Raw genomic sequence first — 25,648 nt, forward strand, 5'->3', positions numbered from 1 at the left:
AAAATCAAAGTATTTTGCTAGCTTCTTGCTCAAAGCTTATTTTAAGTTGAGAGACTTGCAAAGAGTCAGAACCAGAAGGGTGTGCTACAGTGGATGCCTCTAAATTCTCATCACCCTGAGAGCAATCCAAGGAGAACACATAAGGGAGAATCAATTTAGAGGGTTAGGATAGAGAAACAACAGCCTTCCCTCTACCCTTTTTAACAAGTTGTTCAAGTATGTAAAGAACTGTTGTACCTATGTTGGGAGATGCAGAAACATCATTCTAACTCCCCTGGAAGTGAAGAGATGCTCTAAATCTAGGGAAGTGGGAGAGAGGCGGAGAAGAAGTTGCATTTCCAAATGTACCCAAGTGGACCTCAGGGTACATTTCCCGTGGAAACAGCACTGAAGTTAGCCATCATGGGTGGAGGAAGCATTATGACCAGTGTATGAAACGTAAATCAATAGGTTCATTTTGGCCGAGGCTAGCCTTTTCAGCATAATATAACCCTTTCTAAGAAATTTTTTTAAAGCAACCCATTCTTTATCTGGGATACAGCTAGCACCAAGAAGTGGGAGGTTTACCCAAGAGAAGAGGACGAAAGCAGAACATTATATCTTCTTCCTCTCCTCAGATTCCTTCTTTCTTCATGATTAATACAAATTGAGTACTTTCTACTTTCACGCACGATTTTAAGTGCTTTCTATGAAGTAACTCAATTATCAGAGCATTCCTTTTTGCTAGAAATTATTTTATCCTTTTACAGCTGAGAAAACCAAAGAACAAAGAGCAGAAGCAGCCTATGCTAATGTCCACAGCTAGTAAACTCAGTCCAGGCCATGTGATATCAGGGTTCATCTCTTAATCACTGCACTGTATTGCCTTCTTGGAGTAATTTAGATCTTGGCTCTAGATTCAGTTTGAAGTGTGTTCAAATATTAGCTCTGCCAAATCCCAGCTTTTTTTTTTTTTTGAAACCAATTATAGTTATGTAGCCATCTAAGCCTTAGTTTCCTCATCCATAAATGGAGTAAATAATATTTATCTTCAAGAGATGTCATGAATATTAAATAAAATATCTGGCAGTGAGACTTAGTATCCCAAAATAAAATTTTATTAAACTTTGTTTTTGTGTGTTTCGGAAAGAATTAATGAAGTATAATGCTCTCTTACAATCTAGCTTGGTAAAATCTTGTTGATTGATTGCTACAACAGAGACTTTTCAATAAAACTGTTGTAAAAATAAATGGAGACTGCACAAATGAGACCAAGCAAAAATTATTTATTCAGAGTTTGCTTAACAAAGGGGTCAGCCACCATCACTTGGCAGAGACTAAAAGGCAGGAGAATTGGGAAGCTTTGTAGTGAGGGAACAAAAAGGGAAGCCTTCAGGTGTGCAAAGACTGGAGGTCGTTAGCCCGGGGAAGCTGTAGGCTGGCTAACTAGACGCGAGGCATCCGATGTGACTGTGTAGGGGAGCATATTTGCTCCTGAGTAAGGGCTAAGGGGAAGCGGGGGCAAAAATTAGGGAAGCTGACAGTTATCAACTAAGTTTTGTCCATTTTGGGTGGATTATTACAAAGGCTGGGTGGGCTGGTTGCCACAGGTTATAGGTCAGAGTTCTGTATTTACATGTGGTCTAGAGAATGAGAAAACCATTCAACTCTTCTCCAGTCCTCTCCAGATGCATACCTGAAACTCTGAAGGTGGTAAAACGGAAAGCTTTCCCGGAAAGTGTTTGTTTGGAAATGCTTTTGAAGGAGCTTTGAGGCAGCCTCCTGTCTTACACAACAAACAGAGTTAGCATTTTCGACCTTATGTCACACTGTATTGTACCGTGATGTTGTTTGCCACACACTAACTTCAGATTCAGTTAACAAAATCAACCCAGCCCATGGCATTATATTACCATCCGAGTCTGCTGAATAGATGAGATGTAGGACAATTCAGGCAGGGGGTACTGAATAGTCAGAGATAAAGTGCTTGCACATCCAGCCTACCCATGTTACGTTCACATTCAACCCAGCAGTGACTCTACGTGTTTATATACACAGTCATCTCCAATTCATTGTTCATGCTGGGAGAATGAGTAGCATCTGACAGGACTGTTCTCTGTGATTTTAGACAGATGTTCAATGCATGTAAATTTTACTAAGGGCCCAAATGGAATGTTTCCAGAGCATAAGAGAAATAAAAAATGAACTAACTTCTCGAAACAATTTTCTATTTGCAGTCAATTTTGCTTTGCTTAAAATGCCTTTCCAAATTCTCCCCTGGAAGGACAATGGATTTTTTGCTTTATTTGCACTTACTTTATGGTTATAGTGTTAATGTCTAATGTATCATGGAAAGACTATTATGAATTGTATCTGCATTTGCCACCAGAATGAAAATGATTTGTAGCGAAAGTGCAGAGTAGATCTAACCTTAATAACACTTCTTTGTTTCATACTACATCATGAAATCTTGTCTTCTTTCTATTTTTTTAATTTGCTTGCCTTCAACATTTACATTTGTGAAAAGGACCTTTGTTTATAATACAATATTCTCTGTGCGTTATTGTCTCCAAAGGAAACCTTCCTTCTGCTGGGTCAGCATACTACCCATCACATCAAAGCTATTGGTGATAGAATTTCTAGAAATATCTCCAACAGAGTCTAAATTTTATTAAGCAAGGATAATAGGGGAACATTATTTCCCTATTCTAGAAATAAAACTTCTTACCTTTATAGCTCATGCCCTCTGTCTTTTTAAAGACTTCTTGATGTACCATTAAACCACTTTTTATTCAGATCATTAACAATAATGGTTTCCAGTTTGGGGTGATGTATTATGCTCCAGGGATCATGTCAAGCACTTCAGATTTGCTGTTTCATTCAAATCTAACACCAGTACCATTAAGTGGGTACTGTATTTGCTCTCCACTTTTGTTTTTTGAGACCTAAAGAAATTAAGTAAGTCTCTTGATGTAACACAGCTAATGAAAAATGGATCTGTGACTGGGAAAACTGGGAGATCCCTTAATTGGGTATTTATTCATCAACAGTTACAAGGGCACAGATACTGAATACCTACTGCAAAGTGTTGACAAATTGTTCTTAACTTCGTGTGCGTGTGCATAAGTATATTTATTTTTCTGGAAAATAATATAATGAAAATACCCTGGGTTATACACGCTTAAGTTTGAAACCTGACTCTGTCACTTAACAGTTGGGTCATATGGGGGAAAATTATTAAATTGTCTAAGCCTGTTACTGTTCTGCAAAATAAATCTTACACTACCTCAATTTTTTATTAATGTAAAATGAAAGAATATATAAAATATTCCCTACAGTGCCTAGAGCAGGCTTTCAAAGCTGGCAGTGTTATTAAATTTAAAGAGAGGTTTTTATTCCCAGCACTGAAGGTTTAATTTCAAGGACTTCAAGGAATTAATATTTTTTAGGTATTGTTCAAACTAAATGAGCAAGAGAATAGAGAATGGCATTGAGAGATTGAATTACTGGAGGAAAGTGCAATGGAGGAGACAAAGAGGCAGCGTAAGCATTAGTCAACTGAGAAGGCAGCATTAGTATTAGTCAACTGAGAAGGCAGCAGACAAACAACCAGGACACTCAGTTAAAGTCTAAGTTTTTGCCATGTTTCCCTCAAAATATGAAGATTACAGAAGGTACTAACTGGCTTCTTTAATTATTTTTCAGATGTCTATATTAGCTCTCCAGAGCAATTAATTTATTCAGAAAACATTTACTAGATGATTAATTTAAGTCAGGTCATTAGACATATTCTTTTGAAGTATTGAGGACATTTAAAAATAGAGCTGGAGTTGGCCATTGAGATCATGTAGCCAAATATGTGTCTTAGTTTGGCTTCCACTAGAAATATACCCTAAGAAGGCTTTGAGTGCAAATAGTGTATTTGATAGTGGAGGAAATACCAATAAAGGAGTGAAGAAGTGAGAAAAAGAAAGGATAAAGCCAATAAGGGGTATGTTTTCTAGCAAGCAATAAAGGCAATAAATATTTATCTGGTCATTGACACACTTTCATTTGCCTAAAGAATTATGACATAATTTACTTACCAGAGCAAAATATTTGGTATCAAACAGACATATCTTCTAGATTAACTCCCATTGCTCACTAGCTGCAATTTCTTAAAATTATTTCAAATCATTTTTGTGATGTATAAATATATAAAATATGTGTATTGTATGTGTAATATACATGATAGCTCAGACAAGTTTCTTACCTTTATTCAGGGGTAGAAACACTTACCTAATAGAGTTGCTAGGGAAAAAAACTAACACTTAGCTGACCACATCACAGGAGATCAGTATGTTTCATTTTTTTTCTTTTTTTTGGCTGCTTACCCATTTATCATTTCTTTTCCATTACCAATTCAGCATCCCATCTAGAACTGCCTCCCCAGATTACAAGGACACTCTTCTTCCTTTCTCATGCCTTATTGACTCAAGGAACTCCGCACTGATGTTCCATTTTTTCTTATTTTTATCTTACTTGTAGACTTTTTTCTGCCCTTGTAAAAATAGATTGGATATAATGGCCACATCTTATTATTAAGGTAGATTGAAAATAAGTAATGGAGAAGATGTGTGACTATTAGCCTATTATTTTAAAGATATTTTAAATGAGTATCAAACTCGTAATTATTGTCCACTGGAGAGTAAAAGAGCTAAATCTTTCTTATTTTCTTTTTTACCCCTATGAAAGAGACAAACTGTAGAGTTTTGTTCAATATTAAATATCTGATCTGTTCAATGGGCAAGTACTTAAAAGGGAATTATAAAGGGGAAATGAGAACTAGACTCAATGTTCAAAATCTTTAGTAGATGTGTTGATTTTTTTCTTTTTATATTTCTACAATACAAGAAAAAGACATTTAATGATCACTGTTCGTGATGCTGAAAAAGCTCATGGATGCCAGAGTTAAGCTTTGTACCATTAAAATATCAATGGCAGCATTTACCCTGCATGCAATTGCAGAGGTGCAGCTGAATCACAAGTGATTGGGTTCTGAATATTTGGCAACCTATCTAATCATTAGAGTTACAGATATCCACTTAGTATGTAGATTTTAGAACTTGGGAACTGTATTTGTAAACTATCAGCAGTGAAAAGCAATCAGCATTGAGAAAAAACAAAGCACAACAACTGACTAATATTATTCATAGGCAGTTTACCCAGCCTGCCATATATTTTTTAGGATCTCATTTTACATATTGCTTGAACCACATGAAATTCTATTCATATAAATCAAAAAGACTTAGAAATTCATATGGTGCAACATGACAGACAAAGTGACACAGGTCTTTTCATGGAGCTACGCCATACCATGACAGTAGCCTCTTTTTTTTTTTTTTTTTTTTTTTAGGACCTAATAGACTTATGCCACTGTATTAATTGTAACACTAATATTTCTTTATCCATCCAACAATATTTATTGAAGGCCTACTATTTGGCAGACTTGGTACTGTGGGCTTAGGTTACACTATTGGACAGAACAACCTATATCTTTACCCACATCAAATTTGTAATATAATAGATGACACATAAAATAAATAAGTAAAATATATGTACATTATTTTAATCAGTATTAAGTGCTAAGAACAAAAATATATAGCAGGGAAGGAAGATATTTTATGAGGGGATAGGGGTTGTAATTTTAAAGTTGTTGTTCTGGAATTTTTCAAGAGAAAGTCTGGAAGGAAGTGAAGGACAAGTTGTTTTACTCTCTGTAAAAAGCATTCCAGGCAGAAGGGAAAGCAAGCATGCCCATCCTGAGACAGGAGAATGCCTGGGATGAGGAGAGGGTCCAGAAGGGTAGATTAAGGTAAGCCAGAGGGAAGAATAATGAATAAGAAAATGAGGAGACTAATGATGGCACAAGATGAAGTAAAGCCTTTTGAATCAGAGTACAAACTTTTGCTCTTACTTTGAGATGGGAAGCCTTAGGAGGTTCTGAACAAAGTAACATTATCTTATTTGTTTTCTAACAGCCTTACTCTGTCTAGTGAGTTGGGAATAGACTTAGGAGCAGCAATAGGTGCTGGAAGACAAATTAGGCGGCTGATATAATCATCCCAGTGAGAAATGATTTACTTGGGATAGAATGGGGTACCATGCAGAGGACAGACAGAGGTTGGATTCTAGATACATTTTAAATATAGACAAAATATTTTCTGGAATGCAGAATATGAGTGTGAGTGGTACACTGGGAGGTACTGGGAGTGACACCAAGACTTTAGGCTTTAATAGAAAGAAAGATCAAGTTGCTATGTATATGTTGGAGAAAATTAGAAAGAGAAATTTTGTGGCAGAGGAATGTCAGAATTTCAGTTTGGGATATATTGCATTTGAGAGGCCAAGTAGGTACTGAGTGTCAAGTAGCACATCGGTTAGGATTCAGTTAGGGAGTCAGAACCAGTAAGAGTGGTAGGGAAGAAGGGGTACATTCTAGAGATTAGACTTCCAAAATTGTTGGAACTGATGAAGAATTTTGGGGAAAGCTGTAATCTTTGCATCTGGTGGTGGTTCTAAAATCACTATTCCGCATCAGTGTTGGCAGTTGGGGAGAAAACAGACGGCAAGAGAAAGTAAGCAGTACAAAATGAGCCCTGAAACAGCATGGAACAACCTACGATGACAAAATGAAACCTGTGAGAACAAATCAGAACATGTGTCTCTCTCTCACTCCCTCTAACCTCGATGATGAGGGTTGCCTTGCAGAAGAAGCTGGATCACTTTGCTACAGAGATGCGTGACGTGATTGGCCCAAACCTGAGAAGTTGACAAGAGAAAATGCAGTGGCAGCCAGAAAGGACTGGATAGTGTGACCTTCCTCATTAACAAGGTGAGCCAGCAGACTAGTGAGATGTGTGTGAGCTGTGGCAGCACCAGGCACATTCAGTACTTAATGTCCATGGCTTTGCTTTAAAATCTCATTTTCTTCTGTGGTCTACCCTCACTTGGAAATATACAGAGTAGGGAATTACGGGAAATATTATCCCGATTAGCCAGGTTGACCCACGATGAAACCACCGCGTCTTGTCAGTTACATAGTATGCCCAGAACACAGGGAGGCAGGATGGATTTAAAGTGTGCATCTGGATTTATTCCTTTGAAGGTGGTACTCAAAGTAAAGCAATTGGATTATATCACCTAAGGTGATATATATGCATGTAGGCAGAAGAGAGAACAGTGTCCATGAATGAAGCCCCAGAGCATTCCAATTTTTTGATGTCAGGAATGTGAGGAAGAACTTTCCAAGGACACTGAGAAAGAACAGTAAGAGTGTAAGAAGAAAATCAAGTGAGGATGGGATCCAAAAAGTCAGGCAAAGACAGAGTGATTCAAGGAAGAAAAGTGATCATTTCTCCTTTTCCCCCACCAGTATCAAATTCCCTCATTAGGAATGTGGGTTTCAGGTTTTCATCCAAATTGTTTATTCTTTATTATGATAAAGAGTATAGGATAGTACCAGTCCTTTGTGTGTCATTAGATGGCAGAATAACTTGAAATACATTTTTTTCTTTTTACAAGTGAGAAAAAAGATTATTAAGAAAACAACAATTTAAGAGTTTTCCCTTTGAATTTTATAGACTTGAGCACAATCTGAAGACAATTATAATTTTGATTATTAACACACTGCACTGGGTGCTTATTTTATAATGAGGAAGTTCCTGAAGTTTATGACATGCAGATATAAGTAGGTTATTAAAAATGGCAATGTTCGGTGGTAACTGTTGTAACCTGTTGGGCAGCAGTAATCATGTGTGGCTCAGCAGTTCCATAACAGCACAATTTGTGGACATAATCATCTTTCACCATTACAGATAACCTATATTCCTAAAGGAAACCAGTGAGACAAGACTTTCCTATGTTTTCTTCAACCTAATAGATACCTCTGGATGTCTACTATGTCCTTTATGAAATCCGTCAACAGCCCATAACATTAAGTACAGTACTATCTCGTCATCTGGAATGTTCATACTGGAAATGATTCCATCTTTATTAATTGTGTCCAAACCACATTTTTTAGTTAAAGATCAACATCTACCAACTCCAAGAAATGAAGAATTACTGCAGAAAAATTTTAATTCTTTCTCGGAAACAGCTTCCATGGCTTGGCCTATGGACTGCAGTACTTTGTCAACATAATCATTCACAGAAGAAGCATCTTTCTTCGCTTTAACACTGTAAACATTTTGCAGTTTTATATATACACACCAAAATCTGCAATCATGGAGGAAGTTATGCCTCAAACAGGCATCTTTGGTCCTCCTTGGCCACACAGTCATTTAAGGCATAAGCTGAAATCCAAAAGGATGGTGTCTATTTGCTGATATTCAAGCAGCAATCATCATTAAATATATCTTCAATATTGATTGGAGTCTGAGTTATATTTATTGCCGTGTTTATATTTTTAATAGCTTCTTCAAAATCTGCTTCTGGAGCCCCAATTTCATTCTTTAGAACCCCTTATCTAGTCACATATCTAAAGTCCTCTTTTTCTTTATACATTTTAGGTGTTCATCCATTTGTTTCACTGTTCCACTGTGCTAAATATTTAGCGATGATTATAATCTATGGAGTGTGGCTATGGACCTTTTCCCCCCATATGATCCAAATAATAAGACTGAAAATGTTCTCTCAGCTCAGGAAATGGTTTATCCAGTTGTAGATCTTCCAGTGCACCATCTGGGTAAAATTCCATTATCTGGATGTTCTTTTATAATGATCCTCCTATAGCCAACTAGCCGTATATCCTCTACAGATTAAAAGAGCCATTTAAGAACTCCAGAGGACATCAGCCAAATGTAGTAATGTACTTTCGGGGAGCCTAGCTGCAGCCATAGTAGTAAAACTACAGGAAAAAGAAAGGTCATTGTTCAGAAGATTTTCTAAACTCACTTCTAAAAACTTTCAGACCCATTGTCATTTAACTGTTATAAGAATTCCATACAACTTGATCTTGGTTCTTGCTGATACTGCTTCTTTGTAAGAAAAAATGTTTTCTACATCTCTGCTTATCTGATATCCACCAATAATTGTAAATGAATCAGTACTGAGAGTACCAAGTTCTTAAGAATTGCGGTTCCTGTGGCTGTTGCACTTATTAAGCAAACATGAGCAGACACTAATTACTCCATGATTACTCCATAATCTTGCCCATGATTACTCCATAAACTCAGTAACCCTGTCCCCCAGAAAAAAGCCAAGACCCTGCAAAGTGCCACAATCACCTCCTGCAGTATTTTTTTAAATCAGAAACGCTTTTCTTTTTTTCCAGCTTTATTGAGATGTAACTGACATATGACATTGTATAAGTTTAAGGTGTACAGCATGTTGATTTCATACAGTGAAATCCATTTTTAATATTTTAATGCAGTAAGGGTAATATAGAAATGAAATTTCACTGTGAACATTTCTGTCCATATGTTTGGTTATTCCATTGATATTGAATGTTTCCTTGATATTCTTGTTTACTGAGCCCCACAGGTGAGAAAGAAAGGTCCCAAAGGGACAAGAATAAACTAGTTATCTTGGGAAAAAAAAAAAAAAAACCTCATCAATTCTGATTTCATTTTAAGACCATTTTGTAATAGATAATGAAATCTCCAGTATAAACTGTGTAAATTCTCTAAACTACAAAGAATCTTCAACTTATACCTTTGTCATGTAGTCATTTGGCAGTTGGCATTAGGCTACCATAAAGCAATCATATTGCTACTTGTTCATTATCAATGCATGAATCATTATATCTGTAAATAAATATGATTTTTTCCACATTATCTTTTCCCTTTTTTATGTCTAGTGTTAGTAATATGTATAACATCTACAGTATTTTGTATCATATAAGACAATATTGATGTAGGTACTGACAGACAATTCATCTTGTAAACAGGCAAAGTAAACATATGGTATAGATAAATACACTATAGTACTATAAATGTATTTTGTCTTTCTTATGATTTCCTTAACAACATTTTATTTTCTCTAGCTTACTTTGCAGTAAGAATTCACATATAACACATATAACATACAAAACATGTGTTAATTGACTGTTTATGTTATGTGGCTTCCAGTCAACAGTAGGCTATTAGTAGTTAAGTTTTGGGGGAGTCAAAAGTTATCCTTGGATTTTCGACTATGCAGAGGATTCATGCCCCTAACCCCCGAGTTGTTCAAGGGTCAACTGTGCTTCCATAATTTAGAATGGAAATGTGTTCATATATCCATTATTATATTAAAACCAAATGTCCTTGTTAAAATGGTGACATTAGTGAATCTCTATTATTTTTATAATTTTATCACAAATTCAGTGCCATGAATTTAAATAAAAGTAATATGAAAAAAACATCAGTTTTTAGTTCCCATAACCAATGTCACTTATTTTTGCTGGACGTATTTTCTCTACTGTGTTTTTGTCCATGTTGAGAGAAATTTTTTAAATCATCACAGATGATAACCAGTTTAATCAGGAATTCAGCTTTAGGCATTTGAAAGAAAATTAAATTGGATTTCTTAGTATTTTGTTATTTGTCCTTGGTGCATAAGTTTGACAAATCATTTCATTATCATTTGTCTCAACAATATACACTTCCCAGAAAGTAGCACATGCATATGTGGTGTGTGTAAAGAACCTCTTCTTTAATGGCTTCAAGGAGATACTTGTCTTTTTTTTTGGATCAGTTTTGATCAGCTTTAAAAAACCCTCTTAAGTCAAGGACATCTGGGCTTATTTTCAGTCTCCAGGTGCTTTAACCGCCACTCTTCATAACCACCAATATATATCTTATATAATTAATCTCAATGTGCACTATCAAAATATATTAGCAAAATATAAAGGGGCGGGGAGTAATACTTCAGTTTCTGTCCCAGATTGAATATCAAACAGTATCACAGGATATATAGAGAGAAATTGTATGTAAATTTTGAATACCTAAGTGTTGTAATAGATGTGTTCCTTGTGTGCTACATAGGAGAAGGATATCTGTGTCCGCAAACAGGATGGTGGGCATGTTGAGTTCTGTACTCTGGAGTGGTGTTGAATTTTTACTGGTGTATCTGCCTTATTGCCCTATATCTGTGTAATAATGATGAAATATAATTTTTAGTGTAAAGAAGTGGGTCCTGTCTAAAACCAGGGTGTGTTCTGTGAGCAAGTCAGGAATGTTATACATATATGTGCACAACTGAAGAAAGAAAGCATGCAATAAAAATTAAACTTGGTATCTCATCAGTTTACTGCATCCCGATCATTTTTTCTGTGGTCTTCAGTAAGTGATTATTAGAGCAGCCCTGGACTAGCAGATGCCTCCCCACTCTGATGGTCTATGATGTACAGTACCCTGGTATTTCCCTTGAATGCCCTGCTCCTAGTAACCCCCATAGAGGTTTTCAGTAGAGACTTGAATTGGCCTTTCTTTCAATATGTTCCCTTTCCTGTATTGCCCCATCATGTAATATTATTTTAATTTCTTTACTACAATATTAATTTTACATTTCATTTAACTTTTTTTTTGGTTATCTCTACCATAAGAATGTAAACTCTCTGAGGGTACAGAATGCATTTGTCACGTTTTCTTCTGTATTCCTTGAGCCAAGGATGATAATTGGCATATTATTAACACGAGCTATTATTTTGGAATGATCAGACAGGTCTGTTGAATACTAGATACTTACAATAAGTAACTGGCAGAACCAGGATTCAAATAAATACAGTTCCTCTGGAGCCAAGACCTCTTATCGGTATTCTGTAAATCATGACCTCGTAACTCAAGGTTATTGACTTTTCCTTATCCTAATTCACACTCTACAAATGCCAAATTGTCATACCGGTTTTGAACAAACCCAGCCCTGTAGGGGTGAGGAATTACTAGGAGTTTTCATGTTTAAGGTAGAGGCACATTCTCTGAGTAGATCTGAGTCTGAGCAGGGAAGGCATGTATTCTTTGAGTTTTGCTAGTTTATAACCCAGATTAGACAGTGCCAGACTCACAGAGGGGCACCCATTTCTTCACTGACACGCTAAACCGCTGTGTTCCTTGAATTCTCCTGGGCTGGGCCTGAGTTCAGCTATTGGGAAATATGACTTCAAACCAAAAGTTACTGAGCACCTTTAAAGACTTTTATGCAATTATAAGCTTAATATCAGATGTTAAAATAGTTAACACAAGAATAACTTGAATTATGAAAGGTTGTGTGTAAAATTTTAAATTCTACTGACATACTAGAGTTTGCAGATAACATCTGGAGAAGTGAGTTTTTCTTTCATGCAAATACTTATTAAGGACACACTATTTTCTAGGCAGTGCTCCAGCACTGAGAAAGGTGTACAGTTGTTATTACTATACTTCATATAATGATATACCAATTACATTGACCAAACAATCATTTCCTCCTTCACAAGGGAAGAAAATAAACACATGATTTGTTTGTTTTGATTTTGCAAAGTTTCAATAGGATATTTCTGGTATACAGTACATTGATTTTATTGATAATTAGTCTCACAACACTATTAGAAAAACTGCCAAGTTATTTACACTCCATTTTGTTGATTTGCAATTTCATTGATTAAGTGCAAAGAGGGACATGAATCAGATTGTTCATATCTGTTTTCTAGGTTCAGACCTTCCAGTGAAGTTACTAATACACAGTCACATTAAATAAAGTTTTCTGCTTCATAGAATGCATTAAGGCATCTGGATGACAACGTGGATGAACTCTAAGTTCTTTTTCATGTTATCTTTTTTTTTTTTTTTTTTTTTTTTTTTTGGTACGCGGGCCTCTCACTGTTGTGGCCTCTCCCGTTGCGAAGCACAGGCTCCGCGACCATGGCTCATGGGCCCAGCCGCTCCGCGGCATGTGGGATCCTCCCGGACCAGGGCACGAACCCGCGTCCCCTGCATTGGCAGGCAGACTCTCAACCACTGCGCCACCAGGGAAACCCTTTCATGTTATCTTATCTTACTTTCGAATTCATTTTCAGTTTCCCTAAAATACTAATTTATTTCTAGTTTGAACTCCAGATCTCATGATCTTTCTTACTTCTCTTTTCATACCCATACCCCAAATAGCCAGTTACCAAATATTATCAATTTTGGAAATATATTCCAATTCCTTATTTTTTCACAGTTCTCACTTCTAATGTTCCAATTTAAACTGAAGTCCTACCTTGCATCCAGGTGTGTCTCCTCCCAAAACAGTCCCACAATATTTTTGAATTACCCTTTTTAGAACAGGGATCAAAAGTTTCTTACTGATTTATATCACCTCTAAAGAAATAAAATCAAAGCGCTTGTGCAGCAAGGCATCCAAGGACATTGGTGACCTGCTCCAACCTAACTTTGTAGTCTCATATCCTATCCCTTTCCTGTGACTCCTTCAGCTTGTAATCCCAGCCCTGCCCCTCACACACATTCTAGGCTTTCCTTAAAAGGACACACATTTTCACATATTTCCTTTAATGTGACCTACCATTCTTTCTATCATCCCTTTCAGACTCTATTAATCTCTACTCATATCTCAAAACCAATATCTCATTCTGGTTCTCTGCTAAACAACTTTATATAAAACTCCATGGGGAAGGCTTCCCTGGTGGCGCAGTGGTTGAGAGTCTGCCTGCCGATGCAGGGGACACGGGTTCGTGCCCCGGTCCGGGAAGATCCCACATGCGGCGGAACGGCTGGGCACGTGAGCCATGGCCTCTGAGCCTGCGCGTCCGGAGCCTGTGCTCCGCAACGAGAGAGACCACAGCAGTGAGAGGCCCGCGTACCAACAAAAACAAACAAACAAATAAAACTCCATGGGGAGAAACTTCTTATGCTACTGTGTGTATTAATGTATTCAAGGTTTCCATGCTTTTTAAAAAGGGTTTCTTCCTTTTGTTTATCTCACTATGCTGAAAGCTCCTTGAGGGTATACACCAAGAATTATTTTCTTGTGATTCCACGAAAACATGAGAAGGCCTAGACTATATAAAACACTAAATAAATGTCATATGAGTGAATTAGACCCATTTTCATTCTCGTTTTCCTTCAAACATCCACCATCTCTGGTGAATTAAATTTATGATTAATTTTAATTTAATACCTGTCTAGAAAGCAAAGAATATAGCTCTCATTTTCTACACCTAACATCATCTCCTCAGCTTTATTAACGTTTCAGAGAACAAATCTTCACTGTGGGAACATTTTTACTAGAAGAAAATCTAAGTGTAAAACAACTCTGAAACTTAACTTTGTAATAGACATAGTTCATAAAAAGTTACTGTTCTGAAATAAGTCATTGCAAGGAGAAAAAAAACATCTCTTATTGAAATTTGGAAGATGAAAGAAAATCTGGCTTTTGGGAAGGTGATATGAATCAGATTAACAAAAGAAGCACATTATATGCCATAAAGGTTTTATGTGCTATAAAATGTGAAGACTAATTCAAAGTTGTGAATTGACACAGACAAAATTCTAAAGAAACCCAGAAAAGTTTTAAACTCTAGTCATCACTATAAATTTACATTCCACTAAGAGTTTCTATGCATATATCTCAAAAGATAGGTCCAGTGACTAAATTGGTTGGATATTCTAGGCATTTAGTGTTTGGGTATTTGAGATATGAGGCAACTACTACTCACCTATCATCCTTGATAAGAACATTTTTTTAACTCTCTCATCTAGAAATATGGTACCACTTTTCACTCACATACGGTTAGTCATATCTCCCCATCAACAGAAAAATATAAATTAAAATGTCTTAATGAATAAAGAAACCTTTTCAAAAATGTATTCTCACCACTGTTGAGAAGCAGTTCTCTCCAAGACATTTCTACATTACCTTGTGATGGAATTTGTTCTCAAGGAGGTTTGCATAGCAGACAGCTGCGGAAACTAGAGGTAGTTTCTCCCTCTTGGTCAGAAGGCAGATATATTTCTGAACTAGGATAATACAGATAATGCCTCCCTACAAGGCAAAGGTTATTCAGGTTTCTCTTTATAAAAATGGGGGTGTGGGGTTACAAAGCTTGGGTTCCTCAGTTGTATTATAGATCCACTGTGCATTGTTCACCTGGGCCTGCTTCCTTTCTTCCACATGGGACTTGGGGACAGGGGAAAAGAAACACGAAGCTCATGCTGCCTGCTGCAGAGTGAATATTAAACTCGACATCCATTTGGTCCACTGCTTCTTTACTGGCACAGTATATGGAAATGTGGGAGTGATGTGGCAGCTGCCACTGTCACTGCTGCTTGACCACTAGAAAGCGTTGCTTCCCTGGATTCATTTCCTGGCACTTCTGTACCTCACAGTCTATGCTCTAGTTTGTAGATTTCCATACATTCTGGGCTTACACCCTTTTTTCCTTTCGACTGCCCTTATATCTGGTTGGCTCTGATTACCTTCTTTGCAAAGTAAATTATATTATCTTCTCCCTATGAAAATTTTCCTGACTTTTACAGGTACCAGTGTTTATATGTTATAGGCCCCTAATGTATCTTTTAGCAGATCTACATTTTACGTATTATTATTTTATTTTTCATTATTTGCATTTATGCAAGATACATATACTGAAACAACTGAGCAACTGCTTTATGGAAATCAGTAATAGGTACTGGAGATGGGTTGATAAACAAAACAGACACAGTTTCTAATCTCTGGAAACTTACAGAGTTGAGAGAGGCACACATCGTAAATTAACAATGATAATATTCATAATTGATTCATAAAGGTGGATATAGGAATATATTACAAGGGAATGAAACAATACAAGGTCCACTCTTGGAAGGCTTCTCTGTGGACAAGATTCCTCAGCTGAGGCCTGAAGGGAAAGTAGAAATAACTCACAGAAAGACCTGATAGACATTGTCTAACATAGGACATAGCATCTGGCCGGTACTCAATAAAGATCTGAGGACTGAGACAAATTTTTTTTTCCATTTTTAATATGCTCTCCTATAACTCCTATCACTTTTTGGGAAGAAATTTGTTTTTAAGGCTTATGTGTTACTTTCTATAAAGTGATCAAACTTATCCTTTTTATTTTTTTTTTCAAACTTATCCTTTTAAAACAAATATTTTCAAATCCTAATGTCTGTGGCTGTTAGGTATACTAGTTATTAAATCTAAAGGGATATGTGATATGTGGGGACCCTAGAACTATGTCTGTTACTAAAAAAATCACTTGTTACCTGTGGTGTAGAAACAAAATGGGCCTGATATTTTTTCTGCTTAGTTAATGAAGTGAATTACCTATTCTCAAAAAGGCAAAAGAAAACTTTTCATTGGCACCTGCCTGACAGGAAACCACTTGTGGTATCTGTTTACTAGACACAAAGAACCTGAACACAGTCCACCTGCAAGGCAGATCATTCATCTTGTCAATGTCTGAAAGGAATTTTTGAAAAATTTCCCATTGACAAGTATCTCTATTATGCCAGTCTGTTGTTGGGAATGGAGCCAATACTGTTTACGAGAACTAAGTTGCAGCCACTTAAAGTTCTTGGGAAATTATCTAGCCTAATCTAAATTATCTGAATTATCTAGCCTAGCCTAAATATTTTTACTTGATTACAACTTGGCCCATGTCCAACATTTTTTAAAGCACCAATAGCACGAGAGTATATCATGCTAGTAGCAAAAAGGAAAACAATGAATTTTATTATCCACATTTGCAAAAATGACCTGGAAGATGTGTTCATATTACATGAAGATATTTTGCAGTGTGTGACGAGCGGCAGTTTTGAAATGTAATAAATAAAAAGATCAAGGAACTTTGATATACTTGCTAATTTCATTGACAGCACAATGATTTTTGCTGCATTTCACTCTGCAACTAGACAAAATTGTCACATAAGTACAGGAAAATTACAGTTATCAAACTTTTTATTCCTTAAATTCTGTCACTTAAAAAATTACACGGTTTTCCCTAAATGTATCATATTTTCCATAAAAGAAATACCAGGCTAAATTTAAATGCCTGATTCTAAACTTACGTATGTTTCTGAATTTTCCTGTTACATGTAGTCACATCTCTGCAGTCCACCAAACCTTGGTGTTTGATCTCTCCAAAATAAATGCTGAGTGCTGATTATGGGCCAGTTATCGTTCTTGGCTCTGGGAAAACAGAAGAAACCAAGACAAATGCATACTGTACCCTCAAACAGTTTACATATTTGTGTAGTAGAGACAGACCAAAAAATAAATAAATAAATTTAAATATAATATAAAATGAGACTTGTAACAGAAAAATAAGAGAGTTATATGATGCTGATTAAAGAAAGGGTTGGTAGTGATAGATAAGGTGATGAAGAAAGACATTTTTTTTAACATCTTTATTGGAGTATAACTGTTTTACAATAGTGTGTTAGTTTCTCCTTTACAACAAAGTGAATCAGTTATACATATACATATGTTCCCATATCTCTTCCCTCTTGCGTCTCCCTCCCTCGCACCCTCCCTATCCCACCCCTCTAGGTGGTCACAAAGCACAGAGGTGATCTCCCTGTGCTGTGTGGCAGCTTCCCACTAGCTAATTTATATTTGGTAGTGTATATATGTCCCTGCCACTCTCTCACTTCGTCACAGCTTACCCTTCCCCCTACCCATATCCTCAAGTCCATGTAGAAAGACATTTTTAAGCAGATGCTTTCTGAGCTAAAAAACCAAATGATGAGGAACCAGTCAAATAAATTATCAGTTTATATTTCCCCTTCTGTAAAGTTGGAACAATGATATCTGCTTTATAAAGTTTCTCTGAGAACTTGTAAAAAGCTAACATAGGTGAAATGAATAATAAGGCATTTGTAAGCAGACTAACGAGGTCAGAGCAGTAGCTTGTTTGGAATTGTGACCCTCTTTTCTTGAGATGACTCTGCTATTCTATAAACATATAAAGTCACTAGTTTCATAGTGAAACTGTTCTTGTACCTTTCATGACCCCAGACCTTGCTAGTCCTTTTAAACAGGATTTGTGTTATAGACTTGCCCGTGTTTAGTTGGTTACTAGCTGTTTGCTCCCATGAACCTGTAACTGGCTTTCTTAAAAATAATAAAGTTAAAAAAAATCTTCTAATTTCCCTGTAGTTTCTTCCTTGCATTGCTTGCATCAAACATTTAAGTTTGCAAAAGACAGTCTAGTAAGAAGAGAGCACACATTTTGAGGTTACTTGAAGGTACAATAAAGGTGAATGGTTAAGAAGATGATGCGAACTATAGGTAGGATGTAGGAGAGATCAATATTTCTAAACCTTTTTTACGGCAAGGCAAATACAGGAAATGATGGCATTATATGTAAGTCATTGTGTATGTAAAGATTCTAATGACAGGATAAAATGTATATGAGTTAATATTAGTAGTAAAAGTAGAATATACATTTGGAGGTTAATAGTTTGCAGGTCCATTGGTACGTTGCTCAATCCCTATTTCTTTCAGTGACACCCAGTTGATTCAAGAGTGTTTGTTTGTTTGTTTAGCAACTTTACTGAGTATAATTGACAGAATTGTGATATATTTACAGTGCAGAAAGTGATGACTTGATGTACATATGTGTTGTAAAAGGATTCCCACTACTGAGTTAATTAACACATCCATTACCTCACAGTAGAGTATTAGCTCTTAATAGTAATGTCAGAACAGCCCTTTCATCCTTTCCCATTCTTTGTGATCTGTGTTGTCTTTTAGGAACTTAGGACCCAAGAGATATGTCTGATCCAACCATGTTGTCTTGTCTTCAATAATGACCACCCTCAATGAATTCAAGGGCCACTGTCAGGGGTCTCAGCTGTCTATCTTACCAGCCATTATTCCTCATTGATTGCAATTAGATCTAGGGCAGTATTCCTTCATCTTACTTCTCTTTATTCTTAAAGCAGAAACAAAGCTTTAAGCAAAATCAAGACATTTTCAAATCCCTACATTTAGCTGGAATATTTTTGCAGTAGATTTAATGATGTTTGATGTTACAACAATCATAATTATTGTTTGCCTCCAAACAAGCTTTAGTATACGTATTACAAAATCCTTGTTATCTTTTTCTTTAAGTAAGGGAAGCTTGTTAGTAAATATTCTCCAAAAGTTGAAGAAGATACAGGGTCTTATTTATTTATCAAATATTTTATTGAGTGAGGTTCAGTGTGAAGCACTATTCTCAATAGATCTGGCAATAAAACAGTGAAGAAGACAGACGCTATCCTGTAAGTCTGTGTATGAATGTTTATGTATTATGTATGTGCAATCTATCTATACATTGATATAAATATATTGCATGTAATATATGCTATATAGTATGTTACTCTACATGTGGTACATAGAATAGTGTCCCCACAAAGATGTACATCCCCTAAACCACAGAGTTTGGTGTATATGTTACCTTCCATGGCAAAAGGGACTTTGCAGATATAATCTAGCTAAGGATATTGAGGTGGGGGAATTAGACTGGGTTATCTAGATGGACCCAGTGTAATCACAAGAGTCCTTACAATAAGGAAGCAATAAAGGCAATGTAAGAGAGAAGGTGAAGTGATGGTGGAAGAAAGGGAAAGGTGACAAGTGAGAATGGCCTTTCAAAGATGGATAGGAAAGGAAACAGAGTCTCCCTAGAGCTTCCCGAAGGAGCCGTCCTGCTGACACCTTCATTTTAGGACCTCTGATCTCTAGAAATATAGGATAGTAAATGTGTGTTGTTTAAGTCACTAATATTGTGGTAAACAGAAAATTAATACAATATAAAAGTTACATAATATGTAGACGCCATGTGTTACAATATATATTATACATAATATGTATATTAGTGTATATACATGTGCTATCCACCATACTGTATACTATATGCTATCTATACTATGGAGACTATATAATACACATGAAATACAAAAACTTATGTTTACACAAAAACATACACACAAATTCTCATAGCAAATTTATTTGTAATAGTATCAAACTGGAAACAGCACATATGCCCTTCAATGGGCAAATGATTAAACAAACTGTAGTACATCAAAGCTATGAAATACTACTCAGCAATAAATAATAAACCTGCAAAAACCTGGATGAAACTCCAGGGAATTATGCTGAGTTTAAAAATCCAACTCCAAAAGTTTACATACTGTATGATTCTATATATATAACAACTTTGAATTGACAAAAATGATAGTAATGGAGAACATGTTAGTGATTACCAGGGGTCAGGAACGTGGTAAGAGAGGGTAGTGGATGTGCCTATGTGAAGGCAGTAGGGAGGATCTTGTGGTGATGGAAGGATTCTCAGTCTTGAGTGTATCAAAGCTGATGTCCTGGCTATGATATTGCACTGTAGTTTTGCAAGATGTTACCTTCGGGTAAAATGGTTCAAAAGTATATGAGATCTTTCTATATTATTCTTGTAACTGCATATGCATTTACAATTATGTCCTAAAAAAGTTTAATTTAAACAAAAACAATATGTACATAGCAGTTCTTCAGTAACGTTTAGTTGCCTTCCTGCAAAAAAAAAAATGAAACAACTGGCTATTTCCATTTATGATGTTGGAGAATATTTGGAGATGTTATTATTTGGAAAACATGTTTTGTTAGAGAAAAATCTCTGGGGTGAAATTTAGAAAATGAAGGTTGTGACTGTTACTGTGTCACTAATGAACAGTGATCCAAGGAATGAGTTATTTAACTCATCGTACTTCACTTTCATCATGTAAAATATGTGTGGATTTATTTAGATAATCTTAAAGTTTGCTTCAGTTAAAGATATGGCACATCAGTCTAGCAGCTGGTGGAAGGGTTAACCTATAACCCTCAGGCTTATGGTAAAATGGGACTACTGGTTTCTGTGAGTCTGCACATGCCCCATGAGTGTCACTTGCCCAGGAGAACTCTCTTGACAAGCTCTGTGAGTGGGAGGATGCTTTCTTTCTCTTTCCAATCTTACTGAGTATGATTTGTGTTTATTGCTCTTACCAGTTTTAGGCACCTTCCCTGGTCAAGCCATAAACTTAAGAATTCTGTTAATTTCAGTGATTCCACCTGCAATTTAAATGGTGCATTCATTCAAAACTGGCCTTGCATAAAAGGTGAATAGTAAGAAAAAAAATATGCTAGTAAGTTAAAATTTTAATTTTTCTTTACTTGGAACATTAAATAGTCAATAAAAACACATGAAACACTGAAGACCCTGAAGAAAGGAAAATGGTCCACTAATGGCATTTTCCCACTCCTAGTTTTTAAACAAGGGGTTCTACATTTTCTTTTTGTACTGGGTCCTGCAAATTATGTATCCAGCCTTGTAGGAGTCCAGGATTTTGCTGTAGATATTGCCCGTTCTCTGTATCCTAATAAAAATGTCCTACCTGTGAAATTCTTGAATGCTAAAATGTATCCTAAGAGAGTTAAAGAATATACTTTCTGAGCAAGTTACCCTGTTTAATAGTTAATTAAAAATAGAGGAATTAAATACTGCTTAAGAGAGCTGACATATTGTCTCATTCTGGCACACCTACGATGCTTATATGAGGAGCCCAGAAGATGTCCCACAGTATCATTAAAGTCATGTTGGCATGAAGGTGTCAAAGCATGTGGGACCTCCTGTTAAAAACTACAATCTCTTTGATTTTAAAATAAAACAAGAAGACTGAGAAAATACCCAATATGAAATGTATTGCATAGGGGACTTCCCTGGTGGCACAGTGGTTAAGGATCTGCCTGCCAATGCAGGGGACATGGGTTCGAGCCCTGGTCCAGGAAGATCCCACATACCGCGGAGCAACTAAGCCTGTGCTCCACAACTACTGAGCCTGCACTCTAGAACTGTCAAGCTACAACTACTGAGCCTGTACGCCACAACTACTGAAGCCCATGTGCCTAGAGCCTGTGCTCTGCAACAAGAGAAGCCACAGCACTGAGAAGCCTGCGCACTGCAACCCCCACTTGCCGCAACCAGAGGAAGACCACGTGCAGCATCAAAGACCCAACACAGCCAAAAGAAAAGAAATAAAGCGTTTCTCTAAAAAAAAATATATATATATACATTGCATAAAAGGGTATATAGTCTTGATGAACTTGAGCCCACAAATGATATGGAATGATGGATGACTGATTTCCAAATTTATGTGGTGTGGCTTATCAGTCAGACACCTTGGACTTGTGTTGTTAGTTTTCTGTGACTCCTAATTTGCTCAGGAAATAGAATTATTTCCTGAAAAGGGGTCTTGAGTTTTTCCTTATAGGTTGTTCTTAGAGGAGCAAGGTAGGTTAGTGCTTTCTTAATTCATTATTTCTCAAGGTCTTATTTATAGGCTACTTTCAGAGAATAATCAAAAAAACCTTGATAAAAAACATGTGCTGAACAGTTACTGTGTGCTAAGCTCTGTCATGGGCACTGGTGATAATGTGGAAAAGGTAAACTTCTTGCTCACATGGAGCTTATATCCTGAAAGAGGAGTCAGACATCAATTAAGTAATTACATAAACACGCATAAAATTACTACTGAGAGAAAGCTATACAGTGTGAGAGGGAACTTATAATTAAGGTATCTCATTGAGCCTAGAAAGTCAGAGAATACTTCCCTGTAGAAGGGAAAGTTTTAACTAACATCTAAAATAGAACTAGGATACTAAGTGAAGCAAGAAGGAAAAGGTGTTTCAGGTGCAAAGAATAGTATATGACAAGGGCTTTTGGCAGGAGGAAACATTGCAGACAAAAAGGAAGGGCTGGAGCTGAAAGACAAAAGGGGAACCTGGTGCAAGTTGAGGTGGAAGGGATGGGCAGGGACTCAATTGTGCAAGGTCTTGTGGGTAATGGCATGGACTCTGTTTCACAATCAACAATTGTTGAAGATGGGGTCTGGGACTCTGCATTTATAACAAATATTCCAGTGCTCCTTATCTATATTAATTAAAATTTAAGAGTTCTGGTCTGTGAAAAATTCTTGGTGACTGTCATTAGAAACTCAGACATGGTGGCTAACCCATTAATGTTAGGGGCGACTGCAAAGGAATACCTCTGGGTTATGGTGGCCATTCTCCAGGCCATAGGAAATTTCCTAGTATGATGTATCTCTTAGAATTTACCTGGATTCCAAAGCTGAGTCCACAGCAAGGCTCTTTCCTTTTCTGCTCTCTTGTTGGAGGTCACATGTGCCCCATATCTCCCATAATGATGGCAGCATTTGGGTCATGGTAAATACAGACTATTGGAATTACCGATGTGCTTTTCGTTGTTAAACACTTTATGCACTTAGATCCTGTTGCAGGTAGGTTAAGATTATTTTTTAAATTGTGTTCGTATACATCCACTATTTTTACTGTTTATTGAAATGATAAAAATTCTCATGTACAAGTTTTTAGAGTGCAAAAAAATGTTCATGATAAAACACCTAGTTAATATCTGAGCAAAAATAATTCTTGGTATCCCAGTTTTTTATCCCCTGCCCAGCAGATGCTTTTCATAGTTATCATCCCTGTAGCAGAAAAATGTGTCCCTTTTTATTGCCTGTCTTGCTTGGTAAATTGGTGAATTTTTATCAGCCTCTGAGTGGTGTGTCATAACCCAGATGAACAACAGAGCAAAATCCAAAATTATGATGTCTCAGTGTCAGTCTAGCATTTATTTTCCATAAGCCAGATGCAGAGGGAAGGCGGCTACCCAGATACCTTCAAGTGATGCTGGAAAACCCATACGTGGGAATAAGGGTCAAGAGGGCCAGAGAGAAAAGTCCATTTCATCTTTCCTTATTGTTAGTTTAATGTGTTCATTTTAAAAAAAAGTTCAGATTAATACAAAGTCAACAGTAAGAGCGAAATGGAATGCTTAAGATCACTGTAGGTAAGAGGACAGTGAGTGGCTCTGGCTTTCAACTTCACATCAAAGGGGAAGATCAAGAAAATCAATGTGCTCTTCTGCGCCTTTTTTAAGAGAGCCCCTGACATGATAAATCCCCATTAATTTCCTTCAGAAAAAAGCTGACTGCTGAGAAAGAAAAGTTCCATTACTAACTCTTGCATTCCCTATGAAAAGAGAAGAGGGAGACAGATATGCTTGAGAGGTCTGCTCCAGAGGGCAAACAAATAAGAGGTAATGAAGGAATGGCAACCTGAAAGGAAATTCGAATTGAGAAAGGTGCTGGGTAGAGAGAATGCTTAGCAAAGCTTTAGTAGAAGTAAAGGAGTGGGAGGGTGATCACCAGATGAGAGGTGATGGTGTGTAAGTCAATCCTGAGGAACAAGTGAAGGGGTCCAGAATATACGAGGCAAAAAAGATATTTTGATTTTCTCAGGGTATATGCCCAATAGTGGGATTGCTGGGTCATATGGTAGTTCTATTTGTAGTTTTTTAAGGAACCTCCATACTGTTCTCCATAGTGGCTGTATCAATTTACATTCACACCAGCAGTGCAAGAGGGTTCCCTTTTCTCCACACTCTCTCCAGCATTTAGTGTTTCTAGATTTTTTGATGATGGCCATTCTGACTGGTGTGAGATGATATCTCATTGTAGTTTTGATTTGCATGTCTTTAATGATTAATGATGTTGAGCATCCTTTCATGTGTTTGTTGGCAATCTGTATATCTTCTTTGGAGAAATGTCTATTTAGGTCGTCTGCCCATTTTTGGATTGGGTTGTTTTTTTGTTGTTATTGAGCTGCATGACTTGCTTATAAATTTTGGAGATTAATCCTTTGTCAGTTGCTTCATTTGCAACTATTTTCTCTCATTCTGAGGGTTGTCTTTTGGTCTTGTTTATGGTAACCTTTGCTGTGCATACCAAAATGTTCATTGCAGCTCTATTTACTATAGCCAGTACATGGAAGCAACCTAAGTGTCCATCAACAGATGAATGGATAAAGAAGATGTGGCACATATATACAATGCAATATTACTCAGCCATTAAAAAAAAAAAACTAAATTGAGTTATTTGTAGTGAGGTGGATGGACCTGGAGTCTTTCATACAGAGTGAAGTAAGTCAGAAGGAGAAAAACAAATACCGTATGCTAACACATATATATGGAATCTAAGAAAAAAAATGTAATGAAGAGACTAGGGGTAGGATGGGAATAAAACACAGACCTACTAGAGCATGGACTTGAGGATAAGGGGAGGGGGAAGGGTAAACTGTGACGAAATGAGAGAGTGGCATGGACATATATACACTACCAAACGTAGGGTGGATATCTAGTGGGAAGCAGCCGCATAGCACAGGGAGATCAGCTAGGTGGTTTGTGACCACCTAGAGGGGTGGGATAGGGAGGGTGCAAGGGAGGGAGACGCAAGAGGGAAGAGATATGGGAACATGTGTATATGTATAACTGATTCACTTTGTTGTAAAGCAGAAACTAACACACCATTGTAAAGCAATTATACTCCAATAAAGATGTTAAAAAAAAAAAAAAGTTATTTTGAGCAGAAGGCATTTGAGTTCCTGAAGTCTCTCATCTGCCTAAAAGCAGAGCCTCCCAAAGAACTCAAAACCCTCCATTGCCACAGGTGCCTTCCCCACGAGCAACCAGAGAAGATGGTTGACTCTTATCACTGGTGATGAGAAGCCTCCACACCCCACCAAACAGCCATTGTCACAAACTTATCGTCTCCCATATATTCTCCTAAAGGACCGTATCTTTCCAAAAAGTCATTTGTTTGCCCTTTAGTGCCCTTCTTGTCCTCCTCAAATT

At 36.8% G+C, this 25,648-nt stretch overlaps 1 pseudogene; it reads right to left on the reverse strand.

Annotated features, from left to right (window-relative positions):
• Positions 1-7,716: 7,716 nt before the first annotated feature.
• LOC131760276 (NEDD8-activating enzyme E1 regulatory subunit pseudogene) lies at positions 7,717-18,795 on the reverse strand (annotated as a pseudogene).
• Between the last annotated feature and the right edge of the window lie 6,853 nt (positions 18,796-25,648).

Source organism: Kogia breviceps, chromosome 7, assembly GCF_026419965.1.
Source record: "Kogia breviceps isolate mKogBre1 chromosome 7, mKogBre1 haplotype 1, whole genome shotgun sequence".
NCBI lineage: Eukaryota > Metazoa > Chordata > Mammalia > Artiodactyla > Physeteridae > Kogia > Kogia breviceps.